Here is a 13,857-nt window from a genome sequence, read left to right on the forward strand (position 1 = left end):
TCCAGTACAATGATTTGATGTTGTGGAGAAAACTACTAGTATAAGTTCCTTCAGAAGCTGCTTAGTTTTTCTTCACCTGCTAGCTTTATTCTTTGCTATATATCTCAAAATTAATAGGGAGGCATTTTTGAAATGTAAAAAAAATGTGTATTAATAGAAAATATATATTGTTTTAGAGTACATGTTTATTACCATGTTATGAACACTCAGATAACCAGCTGTTGCATCCCGGGTTTGGGTTTAGATTAGGGGTTCTGATCTATGTTAGCTAGCCGAGTCCTGTGTACCCCAGTGCACCCCCCGTGTTTCCCCCTCCCTGCGGTGGCTCGCTCCAGGCTGCCTGCCATTGGACCATCCCCCTGTCACTCCTGTAATCACTCCCTGTCCTGTCTGGAGCATTCGGTGTCTGTCACCCCTATCCCGCGACCCCGTTCGCCCCGGAGCCCCGTGTCCACTCCGTTGCGTCCCTGTTGGGCGCCATAGTCCACGTCATTGCCACGGCGCTTGCCCCCATTGGGCCGGGGGGGGCTCCTGCTCCCCTCGCCCTGCCCCTGATAAAACCTCGCGCCTCGTGGGTCCTGTCGCCATTTCCCCCACACGGGCACTGGAAGCGCGAGTCGTGGCCTCTCGCCGCAGTTCTCCGCAGCCATTAAAACCTTCCCGCTTCCCTCGTGGGTGATTTGGTCATTCCTTCGCTCTTTACCAACGTCCCTCGTGCAGGCGATAGAGCCCGGCAAGCCCCGACTGGTGTACCGCGGCAGCGGCACATGGGAACAGCGGCGAACCCGGTCTCCGAAGGGAGGCGCTACCGAAAGGCGCCAGAGCTGCCCAGGGCCAGGAGAAGCAACGGAGAGCCGCAACCAGCATCTGCTGAGCTCCTCTCTTTGTATTTCAGTATTAATATTTTTAATTTAAAGATTTTGTTGATAGTAGATGATTGACTGTGCTTTGAAACACATTGCACTGCTTGCACAAGTCAATCTCTTTATTTTTTTCTTCTCACAAGTGCTTTTGCATCTTTGACATGAAAGTGGCTCTTCCCATGCTAGAGCAGGATCCTGCACTGTTGGGATAGGAGCTCTGAAAGTCTGGAAGCAGACAGAATTTGATTGCAGCCTTGTGGCTTGTTAAAACCTATGGGTGACCACCTGTATTGAAGCAATCAGAGTGACCTCCTCCTACAAGGTATTGGCACTCACTTTTGTACTGAACTCCAATGACAATCGATTTCCCTGGCATAGAGCATAATGACTTTGCCTTCACTGGTCCCACACTGGTGCTTGGCCTTAGTCATTCTTGTCTTAGTGGGATGATAGTGGTGCTCAGGGAACACTTACCCATATTTTTCCTTTGAAAGAATGTATGGAGGAAAAATTAATCTTAGGAGAGGTGAGAAACAATCAATGAAAATTTGCAAAGAAAAAAGACTTAATTTTTATACTGTTATTCCAATGTCACATGTAGTTTTTTTAGCAAGTAGTCTCACCAATCTTTCTTATTCATTATACACAATAAATTAAATGTTCAATTTCTCACCCTCTTTGAACTTGGTCTCCAGTTTATTGAGTTAGAAGTAAAATGCTGATGCTTTCCTGCCTATGAAAGCTCTCTGTTCCTTGCTTAGAAAATCAATATTAATTTAACCTAGACCCTTAGATTTTACCAAGCTCCACCTAGAAAATATAAGGCAATGCAGGTAACAGGGAAAATAAGCATACATTTTCCTTTTTCCTACTTTTTGCCAGTTGCCTAAAGTAGCAAAACAAAGCAGAAGTATGTTGTAGGTGATGGTGATGTTCATTAAGTTTTAATAACACTTTAATAGCCTCAACAACTCAGAATAAATGTGTTTTATTGCTCTTACTTCCTTTCCCCCTCCCTTCCCCACATCTCTGAGGATCCTGAAGCAGGAATTACAGCCATTCGTGTCACAGGTGAGCACAAGCAAACAAACTATGCTGCTGATTCTGGTAGCTGCCCATATATTATTTACAGATGTTTTAAAATTAAGGTGTAAAATTGGGTTCACCAGAACCTGAATGTAGGAATGCCTCAATTACACTCAGAAGCAATGAAAACAATTCAATGTCCTTTGAAAAGAGAGCCAAAGATTTTCCATGGAGTTTTTGCAGATAATACTTTTTTTTTTTTTTTTTAATTTAAATGTTTACATTTTTTATACATGTAAAGCATTGGTTCATGTGAAGGAGAAAAGATGCAAACTGAAATACACACCACAGAAGTTTTTTTTAACTTCTAGAATCAAATATAATTCTATAAATTATTCTCTTTCATGAGAAACAATAATCTACATCTATTGAACCGACCTGACCTTAGGGACCTATCTTTGCCATAGGGTTATTTTTCAGTGTGGAACGGAACCTTCATTATGGAGCACATTGGGTTTTAAATAAGGAAATCCTCTGTCATAAGAAGAAAAATGAATTTTAAAACAACTATAAATGGAGAAGCTTTTCTTTAATAAATGTCTCAAATTATCCTAGGTAGCTCAGTGCCTTAGAAATTATGCAGATCTATTTTGTTATAGAGTGACATAGAATATTTATAAACTGCCCCTTGTGGCAAGACAGTAGAGGTCAAAGCAAAATGAAGCATTAAATATGACACAATGTATTAAAAAAATCAGAATCATTAGTCAGTGTCCAAAAATGAAACTTAGTAATACAGTGTTAAAATCCTAAACAAAGTATCTATTGCTGAATTCAATAAATATATGCCAAAATAGTCTCCTCGGTGAGGTTGCTGCAGAAGCTCCTTTGCAGATTTTTCCTTGACTCAAGCTGCAATAACAAGATTCATGTAATAGAGGCTTCCTGCTCATACACTATCTTTAAAATTAATTTCAGGAGTCTATGCATATATTCTCTGCTGACCTCACTGTGATGCTGGGAGAAATCTGTTTTGCAGAAATTAGGCTGAGACCCTTCATGAGCCCAAGCTCCCAGATATATGCTGTTCACAGTTGCAACGGAAGCAAATTGACATCAGAATATCAAGCTGTACAGGGACTCACTCGTCAGCTTGTGATTGCCACAAAATGATCCCTGGAAATTGCCTAAGAAGCACCTTTGGTAAGGTACCATAATGACATTCAGGAGGTCTAATTATCCAGACCTATTAATCTAATCTCTTGTATAAATTTGCCCACCATACAGTGAACAAGTCTACACGTGTCCTTTTTTTCAACTATAAATGAAACAAAAAATTGTTGTGTGTATGAAAGTAATAATTTTAAAGTGTAATCAATCAGCAGCTACTTATTTCCCATTTTTTTTATTCCTATTTATAACTTCCAAAGAATATAAGTTGATAACTAATTACTATTGCACACATATATTTAAGTAATGAAATTATTTTTTTGCAGTTTTTTTTTAAATAGTCCAATTCTTATACACTTATTTTTCCCTAATTGAATTATGATTGAAATTTATCTTTTTATTGTTGTTCTTGTTGACATGTGAAAAATATCTCAGTGAAAGGAAGTCATAGAGAAGGAAAGAACTTTATAACATGTGATAATTTCTAGAAATAGTGTTATGATATCTGATATTGTAGTGGAGTGATGAAAAGAACCAAAGAAGATGAGCCTAGAAAATTCCAGACCTCTGCTAAAGTGAAAATAATCATACAATGGATGACTGGATAAAACCTCTTGACTCAGGGTAAAGTTGGCAGCTGACTGGGAGAGTTGTTAGAATAGTGATGGCAAATCATGCAGTATATTCTTCGGTTGATCCTGCCCTTGCACTGCCCTTTTGTGATGCATCCAACCTCTTTTGTAGCCAGCCATTTCTGATAACTCTTACATATCCTTCACAAATACACAATACATTAAGTACTCGCCTAGGAACTGTTTCAATATAGAAATCTCCTTGAGTTTGGGTAACTTAAAATTAATCTCTGCACAAAGATATTTCCATATACTTTTTGCTTATTCTGCCAAGAACATCTCTATGGAAATGTATTTAAACACACAAGTATTTTAAAAGTTAAACGGGAACCCTAGAAAAAATATAAGCAGCAATACTTAAGTATTATTTAAGCTTATACAATTGCTGTAACTCAGTGCCAGAATTACTTATAGTTACCGTCAGAAAAAATAATTAAGTAGAAATTATACATTTTATATTGAATTTCAATCAGGAAACTTAGAAAGAAGGTTAGAAGTAAATTTCCTATATACATGAATTCTCAAGTAGACACACTTTTATCGCTAAGCATTCTCATAGTTCCCTATGAGACCCAAATAAAATTTTCCATTTATATTAATTTTATACTTTTCTTCTCTGATTTTTATTATTCACCAGACTTTTTAAAACCTGTCCTGGTTTAGGGCAAATCTGGGAGAAAACCTGTAGAAAGCAAATTCAAGTGGCCCCTCTCTCAACTGGTTTGGAAAAAAAAGATTTCCTTAGAGAAAAGTGGAAAAAATGTTTATTTAACAGGCGAAGCCTTTGCCAGCACAAAAAATGAACAATATTAAACAATAAAACTTTTGCCTCTCTGAAGAGGTGACAAACTCAGAAAGTCCTTTTTGTGGGTTGTAGCTCGACTCACTCAGTCTCTCATCGGTCCCTCCGGCACTGGAAATGCTGCAGCCCAGGCCTGGCCCAGTGGCCACAGGTGCGAGCTGACGGTGCTCTTCTGGGCTTTCAGTCCAGAGCAGGTTTAAACAGTTCCAAGAAAAGGAAAAAAAACCCCACAGTCCAGGGAACTTCTCTGCCTCTGCTAACAAAAATCTAACTAAAAGCAAAGGAGAGCTCTGTCCCGCCGTCTGTCCGTCCACAGACAACACAGGAGCAGGAATGTGGAGGAGTGAAGTTTCTGAAAACAAACTGTTTGATTCTTCTTCTTCCTCCCCGCTTTGCTCTCAGAACCAGTCTATAGGCGCAAAGTTTATTTCTGGGCTAAACAGGCGAATGGGGATACAAGCATCATAAGGCTCCCATCAAATGCCCAGGACAAAACCTGAGAATAGGCTTTCACTGAAAATCTGGTGGTAATGGCATGAGAAGTGACATAAATTAAATAGCTAAAATTTTGAGACAGCTTGGAGCCACCTCCAATTTTTGTCCGAAATAAAAAACAAGCACAAATAACCATAAGAAACAAAAATATTGTCTGGTTGATTTATAAGTAATTTACTTAATTTATTACCTTAAAATAAAGCAATCTGTTTTCTTTCATCTTTTCCTTAAAAAATGAAGAGAATCCTTTTTATTTTTTTAAATTACAACGCCTACTCAAATAAATTGTTCAGACTTCAGTTCACTGTATTCTGACCCCACAGAATACACTCCTATGTTCAGTAATTCCCTGATGGAACTCCTCTGGTAGCACTGAGAGTGGTACAGATGAGAAATAAACTGCCATGGCAGAAGTCGAAACATGCATTTCATGTCTCCAGTGCTGGATAAGTCCTTTGGATTGTCATCAGGTTTATTCATGTGATTTAGGATAATAATTTCAGTGTGATAAAAAAATATATGTGTAAAATATATTATTTGCGAAATTATTGTGTTACCTATGTTATCCTAGGTATGTTGCTTGTTCCCAGACAAAACTACTAATGGAATAAACAGAAACACTCATCTAAGTGATTCAAATTTCGTGATTTTTACAGTCTTTTTTCACAGGCTGAGAAGCTCAGGAAAGCTGCAGCAGATGCAACAATTGAGCCAAAATTTCAATTAGAAAAAGTGTTGACTGAAGCTGCCTGAGGTTTATTTTTTGTATCTTTATTTAGTTACTACAGCTACATTGGAGAGGACAAGCTGTTATTCTTAGAAGAATAAACAAAACCTTTTATTGCTTTTTTCCATGTTATTATTTTCCATATATGAGGAAACTGAAAAGGGGAAAAAAAAAACCCCACAACACACCACTACAGCCAAAACCCAAGTTCCCCTTACCCCTCTTTCTTTCCCAGAAGAAAGATACTTCCATGGAAATATGTTCAGTAGGAACAAAAAACCCTTTGAGCAAAATAAAAGCAAAAAGGCAAAGAAAATGTTCCAGAATAATTTGGAAAAAAAATCCCAAGAGAAAATACTCCTTGTGGCAAGGTTAGCTGGTCTTTGGAGCTACATCTAATATGCAACATTATTCAAGTTTTATGTGCCAAGATAGATCTGGTAGAAAATGAATGGACTGGAAGATCTCATGCATAATTTCAACTTTACAGAGAAACAAACTGCAATTGTAAGTACATGTATCAATAATGCTTTAAAAATTTTTAAATGATAAATACACTCTAAAATTTATAACAAAATTATATCAGAATGAGGGAAATACAGAAAATCGTAGATATTTTTATATATTTGCTGTATATTTAAACTAAAATACACTTTTTATTAAAAAAGTGCAATTAAGAAGTTTGAATAAAAAGGTTAATGCATGCCCAGTAAGAAATGTTTTGTGTTAAGACTGATGAATGTGTGACCACTCAAGATGCCACACTTCTAGATATCTTTTCTAGATTTTCTTTTTAAGGGGTAAGTGATGTGGTTGGTGAACATACTGTTTGCCTCAGCATGTCTGGGTTTGTTTGGATTGTTTTGTATATTACAATAAAGTTTTATTTTATAATTGCTTAATGCTTTAAGAGATTATTTTTCTTTTATTCTTAGATCTGAGTAGTATTTCCTTGGCATTTCAATCCTTTCAATAAAGGATTATATCTTAAAATTAGGGCAAGGTAAAAGCTTCTACAGTGCAGTGTAGCATCAGATATCATATCAGGATTTCATAAACAAGTACATTTCTGTATATATATAATAATCCAGACTTCTAGCTGAGTCCTAAGAAGGTAGTCAGTACATGAATTCAAGGTTATTCTGCATTATTTCCTTCACAATGGAGGACAAATGGTTTTATTTGATATTAATGGATGCAAAAGTTTTAATGTTCACTGATAAGACTAAGAGGTTAACACAATGGCAAAGCAAAGGAAGGCATAATGTCAACTGTGAAAAATATTTCTGCAATGTGAACTGAATCCTTTCATGAAGCCATATATCAGAAAGTAGATGTTTGTTTAGCAGGGATCCATATTCCACATAAACTAATTGATAAATTACAGTTTAATTGGCATGCAGACAGCTGAGATAAAGAGTCCCTTTCTGGAAATGGTTGGTAGTCTCCTATCAAATGACCTTCAGTCTCAGACAGAGGTTCTGCAAATACGATGTGAATTTATTATAGTCTTCAGCATTTATTCAAAGACACAGTGAACAACAAAGTCAAAAGAAATAAGGCTATCCATCATCCCCACACAGGTAAACAAAAAAAACCCCACCCCCCCCCAAAAAAAAAAAACAAAACAAACACCAAACCAAAAAACAAACCAAGCTAGTTCTGTAACTTGTACTTCATTACTGCTTTGATTTGAAAATTCATTAATAGGAAACATTTTAAATAATGACAATATTTTACAATAATAAACAGCATCCATAGTAGCCATATTCCACTGTCAGTTTTTAAAGTCTTATTAGAATTAGGAAACTACCATAAAATTCTGGAAAAAAAGACCTTCCCTTCAAAAGCAATCCCTTTTCAAAAACCCCATATTAACTCCTTACTAATGAAACTAATTCCCATATGTACACTTGTGGGTTTTTTTCCCCAGTAATTTTGTGAAGCATTTTTGTCCCTGGATCCTGCAAATGTTTGTACTCAGCTTCACACAAGCTTGATCATGGAGTTAAGTTGAAATTCCTGAGTGACTGTGTGCCATCCAAGAAACCAGCATGAAAGCTACAGGAATAAATAAAGTTTGTTTCTTCCTAACCATGAAAATTGATTCATGTTTAACATTTGCTTTTCTAGTTATAAGCCTTGCCATGGAAACAAGTAAAGAAATTGGAATGTAGTTTTTGCTGATGTAGCTTTCATTGTGGAACCTTCTTATATTTTCTTTAGAGCTCATTCTCTCAGTTTTTTCTCAGCTGGGTCTGCTTACCACTAAGTTGTTGAATTTGTCTGACTGTTACCCACATTTTCTTATTAGCTAAGCATCTACTTGCTCACTTGCTGATTGCCACTTCATAAGCCTACCACAGAAAGAGGAAAAGGAAAAGGAAAAGGAAAAGGAAAAGGAAAAGGAAAAGGAAAAGGAAAAGGAAAAGGAAAGGAAAGGAAAGGAAAGGAAAGGAAAGGAAAGGAAAGGAAAGGAAAGGAAAGGAAAGGAAAGGAAAGGAAAGGAAAGGAAAGGAAAGGAAAGGAAAGGAAAGGAAAGGAAAGGAAAGGACTAATTGCCTCTGTATGTCTTTTCATTTTGGCAGACTATTGAAGGAAGTCTAAGTTCTCTAAACAATATGACTTAGCTTGGGAGTCTCATTTTAAAATTGGAAAAACTTGTTTTTACATGCATTGTCAGTCAATATTTCTGCCATCTTCATCATTGTAAGAGTGGTTAGATCCTTTCCCTCTTGAATGTCTATGCAACAATATATGGATTGTTGGGAAGTTACAGAGTACTTTCTTATGCTTTTAAGTAGCCCTCATGTGTAATGTCCTTAACAGTCATGGGGCCTCACGTTTGTGAATTTGCTTCTAAGCATTAGGGGTAGCAGAAATTTTGCCTCCAATGGATTTAAAAGAAATTAATTTTCAGCAAAGCTCTATAGATGGTAAAGCATTAAAAGATAAATGCAAATACAGGGTCATTAAGGAGCTAAACATGAATATTTTCACTTAACGTAAAAGAACTGTAAGAAATGCATATTGCATTTGTTAAAAACATTTTAGCATAGAATCTTTCTATATAGAAGCCAGATATCTGCCACAATATTGTCTCTAACTTGAGGAGGACATTATGAAGACATGCTAATTTTATTTTCTTTAAACAGAACATTTACTTCAGGACTGATTTGTATTGGTTTTGCATGGCCTGGTTTTTTGTAGCAGGGGGGACACAAAAATGGCTCCTGTAAAAAGCTGCTGGAAGCTTCCACCATGTCCAGCAGAGCCAACCCCTGATGGCTCTAAAAATGGACATGCTGCTGGCCAAAATTTGGCCCATGAGAGATGCTGCTAATTCACTTTGCAACTTTAAGTTGAACCTGTTTTGCCCTTAAAGTGTTTTCTCTCAGTCCTTATCTCACTCATGAACCCTTTGTTAATTTTTTCCCTTCTCCACTCCCCAGCTGTAGCAGGGGAGGGTGAGCAAGTGACTCTCGTAGGTCCCTGACTTTGGGGCAGTGTCAAAGCACGACACTTCCAGAACCTAATTTTAAAAAAATGGCAAGTAGAACTTGAAGATATCACTGAAAATAATCTCATATCTCTTCAACTCCAATGAAGTACTACTTGTCCTCAGACCTTCCATGTTTGTGCATTTCTTTTAATGTTCCTCATTAATATTTTTATTTAATACATTAGATGATTTGATTAGTTGTTTCTGAGAAGTAGACCTGGATCACTGAACACTGATGACTGACTGGCTTTTCCTGGGCAGGTGAATGGGGACTCTCATCGGAGTAGTTGAGCTGCATCTACAGGAACTGAGCTTGTTCTTGTGTACTGCAATGAACTATAGAAGTTATTTACCACAGGTAATTTTCTAATAATTTTATGATTTAATGCACTGTCCTTCCTTGAAATACATTGTATTTTATTTTCTTATGCTTCTCTCCCCTTATTAAAGGTTGTGGGTTTTGTTATTTCATACTCATTTTCACTCATTGCATTCCACATTTTCTTTCTTACTAGAGACACTTAGGTCTTGAAGCAGTTTTACTGTTCTTGCCTTCTTGTTGAAGTCTGTGCAGTTAAAATCTTCCTTATCCCACAAATTGTCTGCTTTAAATGATTCTGACTACTTCCCACAATAAGCAAATCTTCTTGATTTAATTTTTATCATGAATCACAGCAGTGGAGCAGCCAGTCAGTTTTCAAATTGTCTCCCAACAAATTTTGAACCATAAAAGTTTACGTAACTTTGATTTTAATAAAACTCTCTTCTTCACTTTTTGTCCATCAAACATTAACATTAACATTAACATGCCCTTTAACACTGATATTCTAGTCATGCCTTTATCTTGATAATTCTGTTGGGCAAAAAGCAGTTTTGACGAAGTCCTTAACACAAGAAAAATACTTATGCTGTACTCCATGCTGTGTCTTACTCTTCCTGTCATCTCCCATCTCTTCCACCATCTACTGGAGAAATGCACAAGTCAAGAGACGAAGGAAGGAGAGGGCCAGGCTCTCCAGTAGTTGCTGGGGCTTTGCTTGAAGAAGTCCTTTAGCTGGGCATTATTTATGCAGAGATTTGTGACTGGGCTTGGAAAAAAAAAAAAGTCATAGTTTCTCTCATAGTTTTTGTCAGGGTAAGGGGTGAAAATTGTCATTGGAGTTGTTTCTCTGTCTAAGCTCCATTACCTGGATACCTTTTTTGTCTCATGCCTTAAATGAGCTATTGGCTGGTGTCCAATTCATCCTTTCAGAGAAATGTTGGTAGAGCTAAAAGCAACATATTTCTTGTAAGATGGGATGTAATGTGGCTTGAGAAGACTCTTTTCCAGAGTAGGTTTAGTTACCTTTCTTCAGAAAGAAATTCAACTTTCACATGTGAAACAGAGGGGAAAAGTGATGTTGTAAAGGGAAGTGATAGCTACAGGGAGGATAAATGTATTTAAGAGATCAAGGTGCCAACTGGATTAGTGACATATAGAAGACTGTATTTTGCACCAGGCAGCCTGAAAAAAAAAAAAAAAAAAAAAAAGGAAGAATGGGCATGAAAGAAGGAATAAAAATCCAAGTCTTATTTAGTTTAATGCTACAGTTAAAAAACTACATTAAGAAATCTTTTGTGTGTCTTTTGCTTTATATTATCTTGGTTATATAAATTTTGACTATGTTTTATCCAATCCGTCGTTTCAAATACACTTGGGCTGAAAATGGTGCAAATTTGAGCAGACAGCTTAGAATAAGGTAACATTTTTCAGTTCTGCTACTTAATTAGCTACATGACTGCAAGTTTAAGACAGCTCTTCCAGTGTATATCCTGCATAACTCCATAAGAAGTCAAAAGAGTGATACTGATTTACAGCAGCAAAAGAAATAATTCATCAGCTTTCCTATAATTGCTAGAAAGAAAAATATTCTAAAGTATTTTTTTCAAAAGTAGGTTGAGAGGGGCCAATCTGATTTTTATTTATGTCTCGACATATATCATACAGGAGATGAAAAATTGCTATAGGGGCTCTACGTGTGCTGGGAGCCCTTCTCCCGGGAAGACTTCGCCTGACAGTCGATCAGGGCAGAGAAAGCTTCGACGATTGGGCTGCAAGCGACCCCTTCTCCCTGCTGGTGGGGCAGATCTCCAGATGCCCGGGAAAAAAATGCCCGGGAGATTGGGCTATGGGAGGAGCCTTAGCAGATAAAAGCAACTAATTGCGCCACAACGCCCAGCCTGTTTTCTTTGGGTTTCTTGGAGGGATCAGGGGCTCGCCCGCAGGATCGTCTTGGCCCCCCTCTCCCGCCTCCTTCCTTTTCCTCCCTGCGGTCCTGCGTCTTCCCTGGCTGTCTGCCCTGCTTCACCGCTTCCCCGAGGCAGCTCGACACCACGGCAACCTGGCGCTCCGCTGTTTCCCCGACGGAGCGGCCGGAGCCGCCGTGCCCCGACCCTGACAACCCGCAACTGCCCCACGAGCGCGCCTGTACCCGCAGCAATCTGTTCCTTGGCAACGGGAGAGACGCGCAGCCCGCGGCCGTTCGGAACTCGCGCCTAGCGGGAGCCACGCAGACTCATCGCGGCTTGCAGCGCGCTCTCCATCCGCCCAGATGGCTAACAGGGAGCCCGGGGTACAGCGGTAACAATCTGTCCCGGTTTTCAGTTTCTCTCTCCGTCTCTCTTTTCCTCTCTTTGCCCCCTTTTCTCTCCCCCTTCGGTGGGAGCACTTATCTTTCTGCATAAGTAAACAGTTCTCAGGTATAATATTGCTACATTTGTGCTTTATTTTCATCCGAGAAATGTAGCAAAAAGAATCCTCCCCGACTTCCCTTTTAGAGAAGGAGGGGACAGTAGGAAATGTTAAATACAGCAGAGTAAGAAAAATATGGTTATTGTTATTATTATATCAGAATTATATATGCTTTAAAAAATCCAGTTTAAAAAAAGGAACATTCAAGAATTGAATGCAACTAAAACTGTGAAATATGGTCAGACTGGAATGTAGGACTTCATATCTCATGCATCATCAGTAGAGAGCAAACTGATGTTTTATAGCATGCACTTTTGCATAGAACTGATTTTGAATGTGCCAAGAATTTTTCTTATGCTCTTTAGAGCCTTATTAGTACAGTAGACAAAACTAGCACTAGTGGGGAAATGATGGCTGTTGCAAAGTTTCTGAGCAACTACCCAACTTTATCTTCTCAAGGCACTCACAGAGATACTGCATCAAATCACATCCTCAAAGAAGAAAAATCATTTATACACATGAAAGCCTCAGGGATTTCAGTACCTTTTTTTTTTTTTTTTTTTTTACTGAAAGCCATTTAATTTTAAAGTAATGATGCTATATTTTTTTCTCTTGTGTGTGTGTTTAAAGAAAATGTAATGTATGTGAGACAAAAAATATTTAAATTTTGGCATGTTGTATCATAGTGTTTTGGGTGATGTAATGCATCCTTGATGCAAAACATAGCCTGGTATCTCTAACAATAACAAATATCTTTAGGTCTGAAATGCTTGAATGCAGGTTTACCCAGCAAGTCATGGAACAGTTTGAGTTTGAAATAACCATAAAACTATCATGTTCCAACCTCCTGCCATGGTCAGGAACACCTTCCACTAGACCAGGTTTCTCCAAGCCCCATCCAACTTGGCCTTGAACATCTTAAACAGGACACCCACAATTTCTCTGGGCAACCTGTGCCAGTGCCTCACCATTCCCACAGTAAAGAATTTCTTCCTAATATCTAATCTAAACCTACTCTCTGTCAGTTTGAAGCCATTCCCTCTTGTTCTGTCGCTCCAGGCCCTTCTCCAGGTGAAAAAAGTTTTTTCACCTGAGAAAGAATATTAAAAAGTGAGGGGTTTTAATATAGTTTTGTGACAGGTTTTGTCTTTGTTCTAGTTCTCATAGAATATAAAAGCAGAGAATTCATATTTAGAAATTTTATAGCTGCAAGTCATACTTTTTAAATGGTTTCTTGGTGAGATTTTTATGAACATGGCATGCTGGAGTCTAATGTTTCAAAATAAATTCTTTATAGGTTTAAGATAATGAAATTACATCATAAGTCAGTAAGAAGGAAACATTTTCAAAGGTGAAGGCAGTAGTCTGGAAAGCTTTAGTATCTTCTCCTGAATAAATCATTATTGAATCATACTTAAGCTGTCATGTTTGTTTTACCTATCTTTATCCCATTCCATGAGTTTTCTCATTTCTGTCCTCATGATCGTCTCCCCAGTCTTATTGGTAGGGGAGTAAGTGAATGGCAGGAGGGGGTTGGGTGTCTGTCTTTCCCCTGCTTTCCCGTTCTGAAAATGGGCTCTTCAGAAGGGTGCCCCTTCACAGCCCATTTCTGCTGCCTTTAACCTTCCTACCTGAAAGTCATTGGTGTACCTTTTCATTAGGTCACAAAGTGACTTCTGGTTTAAAACAAAAATAGTTTGAACTAACTAAATTTATGGCTATTTTTGCCTTGCTGAGATTTACTCTTTTATGACCAAGATTACATACTCATATCATCATTGGAAAAGGTGGAAAGGTGGAGCCAGCGCTATTTCTATTATTCATGTCTTTGACTGTGAAAATACATTTTGTCATGATTTTTTTTTATTCTCCTTATACTATTAATTTCATTATGCAGTATCTGAGCAGG

At 37.9% G+C, this 13,857-nt stretch overlaps 1 long non-coding RNA gene across 1 annotated transcript; it reads right to left on the bottom strand.

Moving 5' to 3' along the window:
- Positions 1 to 9,415: 9,415 nt before the first annotated feature.
- Positions 9,416 to 11,650, bottom strand: LOC128784150 (uncharacterized). The gene is made up of 4 exons (XR_008429377.1): positions 11,599 to 11,650; positions 10,563 to 10,721; positions 10,405 to 10,485; positions 9,416 to 10,305 (listed from the first exon to the last, which is right to left on the bottom strand). It is a non-coding gene; the product is annotated as an uncharacterized LOC128784150 (long non-coding RNA).
- Positions 11,651 to 13,857: the final 2,207 nt, after the last annotated feature.

This window comes from Vidua chalybeata, chromosome 2 (genome assembly GCF_026979565.1).
Source record: "Vidua chalybeata isolate OUT-0048 chromosome 2, bVidCha1 merged haplotype, whole genome shotgun sequence".
In the NCBI taxonomy this organism is placed as follows: Eukaryota; Metazoa; Chordata; class Aves; order Passeriformes; family Viduidae; genus Vidua; species Vidua chalybeata.